Genomic DNA, 6,591 nt, shown 5'->3' on the forward strand with positions numbered 1-6,591 from the left:
TTTTGTTAGGTTAGCCTTGGTCTTGTAGCTATGATTAATGAAGACTGTTGTCCTTAGTTCATTTGTTCGTCTTGGTTTCAAGTAATAGCTAAGGAAATATCTCCAGGGTCTTCAACATACTGCCCAGGGCAGTCTGCAGTGAGATTTAGTAGTCTGCAAGCTGCAATTTACAATTCAAATCCTTACTCCTTTTACCTATGGTATCTACGTAGATCAGTCATTCATGAAGCATCTACAGGTGGCTGCAAGAATCTCTTCCTGGAAATTATGCATGTTTCTGATACAAATAAATAGTTCTGCCAAAAGGAAAAAATGCTTCATTAAAAACTGGGGTTGATGGACTGACTGCTAAATAAATGCATGTAAACAGGTTCACTTTTCCACATGTGAGAATTTTCTGCTGTATTTTAGTGTCTACAGAGGTCAGTAGAACTTTAAAAATGTTCTTAAAAAAGCTTGAAGTTGCAAGAATCAAGAATAATTAAAAAAAAAGGGTAGCTTGTTCATAATGGTATCTAATTCACAGTTGCTGGCAAAAGTTAGGGGAGCAGCATAGAGCTGCGATTATATGCTTACTCTGTGAAGGTAAATGGTGATACATTATGTTTATTCACACTGTCAAATCCTAAAAATACTATTTATCAATGTATCCTTTCTTTGCCTGTCCCATGGAATTTGGGAAAGAAAGGTAAAGAGAGCTGGGTTGTGTGGTTGTAGGATTATTTATACTCATTTTCTTTTGTTGTTTTCTCCTGCCTGCCCTACGTTCCTTTTCCCTGTTTCTTTACTAAGAGTACTAAGCTTTAACAGCTGTATTTCTACATTAACAACTGGTACAACACTGCTGATCATGCTGAGTAAAATTATTTGCTTATAAAGGGTTTGAATTTGACCATGTGAGATCAATTACAGTCCTTGCTCACACTATCATGTCCTTCCAGTTAGCTGAAATTTCAGGAATTCTCAAAAGAAATTTAGAAGTTTTGTATTTCTGCACTAGAATTCTGAACTGATGGCTTTTCTGACAGATATATGTGAGCTGCAGTCTCACTATGAACTCTCAGGTCTTACCCATCTCAGAAATAAAATATCCTTCACGCAGGCCTTGTTTGTTTTTTCTTATGTGCTCAGGATTAAATAAACATGGAGACAGCCTTCACTATTCTGTGTTTTATGATCACACACTGAAATTTCTCTTATTCTTTTCACATAACTAGTACTTTGAAGCTCAGCACAGCTTATCCATCTGTTCTAAAAAATATAAATATTTCCGAAGTTCTACCGGTCTGGGATTATGTTCCTGCACCTACCTTGTGCTGGCCTCATCACTGACACCTGTACGTTTTGTGTCCATGGGTTTATTGCTGGATGCTCTAGGGTATCTCTTTTACACACTGGGAAATCTGCTAATGTTGACCCGAGCTGAACAATAAGTGGCTCTTGCATGTAAAAATATATATATTTTTGGTATTTCTGAACACCGAAATGAGTGTCACTAGCCATCTCACAAACATATAATGATCTCTGGGAATGGCCTGGAAGGTGCTTAAAAATACAGCTATGGTTTTTACAGCAAAGTTTGGCCTCAGTTTAGTCCATCTCTCATCAAAGCCATTCTAATAGACAGCTTCAGGCAGATTTCTGAGGGGAACTGTCCTATAATAGGTGTATATGGTGCTCCCATTAGCTAAAGTGGGTAACTATCTATAGAGTAAATAACAACATAAATATTGCAAAGTTGATTTTCCTAAGATATATTAGAATTTTCTGAGACACAAACGGAACCGTGGGAAGTGGTAAATATTAGTATGTATTTTCAGTCTATTCTTAAGCATTATTTCTATAGATGTTTATATTTCTGGAGAGAAATATTTTGTTGTCACTGATTTTATCTTGTGTGGAAAGTGTAACCTCACAAGACACACAATTAGCATTTTAAAAGCCTTTTTAAAATAATTAAATATGAGTAAGAAGCTTTATAAGATCCTGAGGAACTGGATTATATCAAATGCAAAACTTGTTCTTCATTTACAAATGATACATTAGGTAAGAAATTGCATTGCTTATTTGGTGTTTGTAGAAATTTTCTCTGTCTAAAAGAATTTTTTGAGATAACAGTGCTGCCTAGTTTTAATTGTTTTTCTTTTTTTTGCTTTTATAGTTTTGGTTTTTTTGAAGTTTGTTTGTATTTCCTTGTAAATTGCTCAGGTTTTTATGCACCTATCTAATCAAAGGAGATGTAAGCAAGTTTAGGAACAGAGATATACCTCTGGGTATAGAACCATTTCATTTGCCTTTATATAGTTACAGAGGAATTGTCCAGTTTTGTTCAAGGTCTTCTGTCAGCAATGGAAAGAATCCCATTTTCAGATCTGCCAGACACATCACACTGGGAACTTGAAAACCAAAAAGAAAGAATAGTTAAAACTGCTCTTTCCCAGTTACACGAAAGAACTTCCCAAGTAATGTAAAATCTGTTTTGAAAAATAACTTTTAGGTGGTTTGAATTCATTGCTTCCCTACTGACTAACAAATAAAAATGCAAGTAAGTTTTTTTGTTTCCAGAAATATCTGAATTTTAATAACATATTCATGTTAGATCTCCCAAGTTTGGTATACTGTTGGGACTAATTGTTCCAATGAAATATGATTATTAATCTCTGACATAGAGTATAGCATGGGACAACACAGATTACCATTGTACTGTATTTGTTATGATTTATTTGTAATGCTGCATGGAGATCCTAGCAGACAACTTTGAATTGAGTGTCTTAAAATCAAAGAGGAGACAAGTTCTTTATGAAAGGTTTACAGTTTAACAAAAAAAGACAGAGAGGGACTTGGCAGTCTGGGTGCCTGTCCTTTTTTTTTGTCTACTAGGATTTTTCATTCTATATATTACATGCAGCTTTGATTTTTGCAGTCAGTAGGACAAATTATGCTCTTAGTTACATCACTGTACATCTACTGGCTGTTTCACTGACATGAATAATGAGCAAAGAAAGATATAGGGTAACTGTATATAAATCTGGTTTTATTATTGTATTAAAAAATGCTGTATAGATGACTGCAGCAAATTTCATATTTATTGTGCTACTTCCAGGCCATGAGAAATAAAGAGTAAAGGCAAGAAATGGGAACTGGACTCAGTCAAAGGGCAGTCTGGTTCTTCACTTTTCCCATGCATTACTCCGCTAGACATTCTTTCTACAGATATTCTTTATCCACATAAGCTATTATTATAAGTTTAATTAAACTTGCCTTAGGAAAAACTTCCTGATTTATGTTAGGCCCATAAGTATGGTTATAATTTTCCTCAACACCTATTTCTATTTCAGTACCTAAATCAAGGTTAAAATTTTCTCCCTGTAGAGCAGCAGACTGTCCCTGTGATTCATAAGTTTGACAGGGCTGAATTTCAGGAAGAGTGGGTGGATAGCTTGGAACATCTCTCTTGGTCAGCAGGATCTCATAGTGCAGCTGCTTATGCCCCAGCGAATTAGGTCTTCAGAGCTGCTACTTTCTTTGGCCATGTTTTCTTCAAAATCTATTTGTTTGTAGGATCCTTATACCCTTGAAGGACAGTGTTTCAGAACAGGAATGAAAAGCATGTCAGCAAAATAGTTACTTGACCCTGTATGCTTTTGTCTTACATAGCAGTGTATTTACAGATCTTTTTCTATAATGGTCAATACTACCTCTTCCTTATAATTTCACTTCTGCCATGGGACAGGGGTGTGGTTCAAGTACTTGGGTCGTAGCATGTTGCAGCTGTTTAGCTCACTCTTTCACAAGGGAGAAGATCTCTCTCCACAGAACAAGGTATCCTAAGTTGTCACCATTCTTAGCCACAAGGCTAGGTGGGGTAAATGCAGCACTTCCACGTATGTAAAACACTTTCTCAGGAATAAATGTCTGCTTAGAGGATCTGCACTGCTATTTCTTCCCATAATGGAATTAGTTTACAACTAAAGGGCTTTTTCAGTCTTTCCCATGTCAACGTACTAGGCCTCTATGTAAACCTGGCATGATGATTTGAGAGTTAGGCAAGGATGTTTCTGTGGTGTATTCCCACAGAACCCTGAAGCTGTATGATGGAGTGACCAGGAGTGCAGGTGCACTGCTGAATGCCGATGTTGCACAGTTGAGGTGTATCCTGGCTATCCCACTCTCCAGCACAAGCCCAGTAGGGTCCTCTTTGGTAAAGAAGTTCTTTTTTGCTGTTAGACTAGCTTTCAGTGCTGCCTGAATGATTTTACATTAAAATAGAGGTGACAATGCAAAATTAAAAAATACCTGAAACAAAGCATTGTCCAATTTGACGGGTATATCCAGAAAAAAATATCAAAGACTATCCATTTACCCTTTGCCCTGTGCAGGTTAATGGTGACTGAGAATAGTAATTTTTCTTGTAGTGAAATAAGGATTTCAGTTTTGGTACTGTGGATTCCTTATACGAACATTTGCAATGTTTTTTTCACACTTGTAACTGATGCTTCTTATGAATGCTCAGGTTTCCTATCAAAATTAATCTTCTCTTATACAAATTTGGAAAGCAGACACAGAGAAAGAAAGCATAGCACATGATGAAAGATAATATTAGTAGTTGATTGTATGTTTGTGGAAAGGTTTCTTAGCCTTCACTTACATTTATTTGTATGCTTTTGTAAGGTTTTCTGTATTGTTGTTTGCTCTGTGCATATTACTGACAACTCTTTAAACAGGTATTCAAAATTACGTGCATGCATGCAAATATATAGAAGTATATGACTGTAAATGTGGGTGGCACTTTAGAAGTGCATGAAAGACAACGTCCTTCCCATAAGAAAATAAACTCTAATCCAGACAGAAAAGAATTATGGTGATACCAATTTAAAAGAGAAAGGAAAGAATGGAGCAGTTAACACTGAATAGATCAGTACTGGAAGGTCTTTGGAAAGAACTTCATTGGCCAGAATTTCTGGAGGACAATTCTTGTCAGAGAAGGAGCGGGAGCTATTCAAAGCCTAAGGGACATTAAAGGAATTACACAGATAGTAGAGGGATAAAGAAAACAGTAGGAAAGAGGACTGTAAGGAACATACATCTGCATTGTGTAAGAGGAAATAAGAACAGGCATAAAAACACAAAGGAAAATGGAAAGATCAAGCATTCAGGAGCACGATGTCATAAAGAAATCTGTTACTTATTTACATAGAATATTGCCAAAGATATGCCACGCCACAAATATCTCCATATGTAACCAAAATTGTGAATCCTTTTCTGAGTTTCGCAAAGTCGCTATATGTCAAGGTTGCTTCTAGTTCTTGCAATAAAAGAGAATAAATTCTGACAATTTTCAGTTGAAGCTCTTCTGCTGGAAAAAGAAATGTAATTTTTGAGGATCAGAAGGAACGTCAAGAAAAAAGAGAGAAAGATACTTCATCAGTAGTGCCTAATTAAACACATCCCAGAGATGACCCTCAAGGAATATATGGTCTCCAAATCAAGCTTACAAGAGATGCAAATGCCAGAAGTAGGCACTGACCTTAGCTCAGGCCATTTGTATACTTAGATTATGATGTAGTCCTTAACTGTCTAAAGATTTATTTCTTCCCATTGGCCAATTCACTGAAGAGAAATCACCATTATCTAGAATGAATCAGCATTATGGAGCTAAGATGACTGAGGATCTCAAGAAGAGACGAGGTAGTTTGTACGTAATGGAAAAATGTGTTTTCTCTGACTCCCACACTCATTACAACTTGGTGACTTGCGCCATGGTTTTTACATGTGTTAGTACAGATGGGATTTTTCTGAGCTACCCATCTAGGCCCCTTTCATACACACAGTAGAATAAACCAGGTGCTTATATACCTATCTGTACTGTAGTCATGTGAAGGCAGATGAGGTGAACTATGCATTTCCTGAATGTTCATTTTCATTTGTGAAAAACTGTTGCTGCATTGTAGCCCATCCCAGTGCTCTCACCAGACTCTGATTAAATTTGGCATTCGAATCCATCAAGATTTTTGGCATTTTTTGCTGATAATCTCTGCTTTTTTTCTAGTGGAGGGTGTCCCTGCCCATGTCAGGGGAGTTGGAACTAGGTGATCTTTAAGGTCCCTTCCAACTCAAACCATTCTATAGTTCTGTGATGACATTTAAATATATGTAAATGAAAATAATTAACCCTATTGCTAAATGTTATAGTAGAAAAAGATTCAGTCTTTTTTTTTTGAAGAAATAAGGGAAATATTTTAAAACCAATTTATTTGGAAGGAGTTGCTCTAGTTGACTTAGAAAGTTAGATGCTTACATTTCTTAAATTATAGCATTAAGAATAGTGGAAGTTGATGATTCTGTGTTCAAGATATGGTTTTGACATTGTGAGCTCTGTTTTGTATGAGGTTCCACAGTGAGAATGAGGATTAAAGAGAGATTCTGAATAACTGTCTCTTATGTGGCAACCATCCCTTGAGCACAGGGTAAGATGAGGGTGAAAATCTGTGATTACGTGATCTCTTCCTGTCCTTATCTTGACCTACAAGCTATTTTCTCTCCCCTCTACAGTAGAGGAGGGGAGTGATAGAGTGTCGGGGGTTGGGGGGG

This window comes from Eurypyga helias, unplaced genomic scaffold (assembly GCF_000690775.1).
Source record: "Eurypyga helias isolate BGI_N326 unplaced genomic scaffold, ASM69077v1 scaffold38348, whole genome shotgun sequence".
In the NCBI taxonomy this organism is placed as follows: Eukaryota; Metazoa; Chordata; class Aves; order Eurypygiformes; family Eurypygidae; genus Eurypyga; species Eurypyga helias.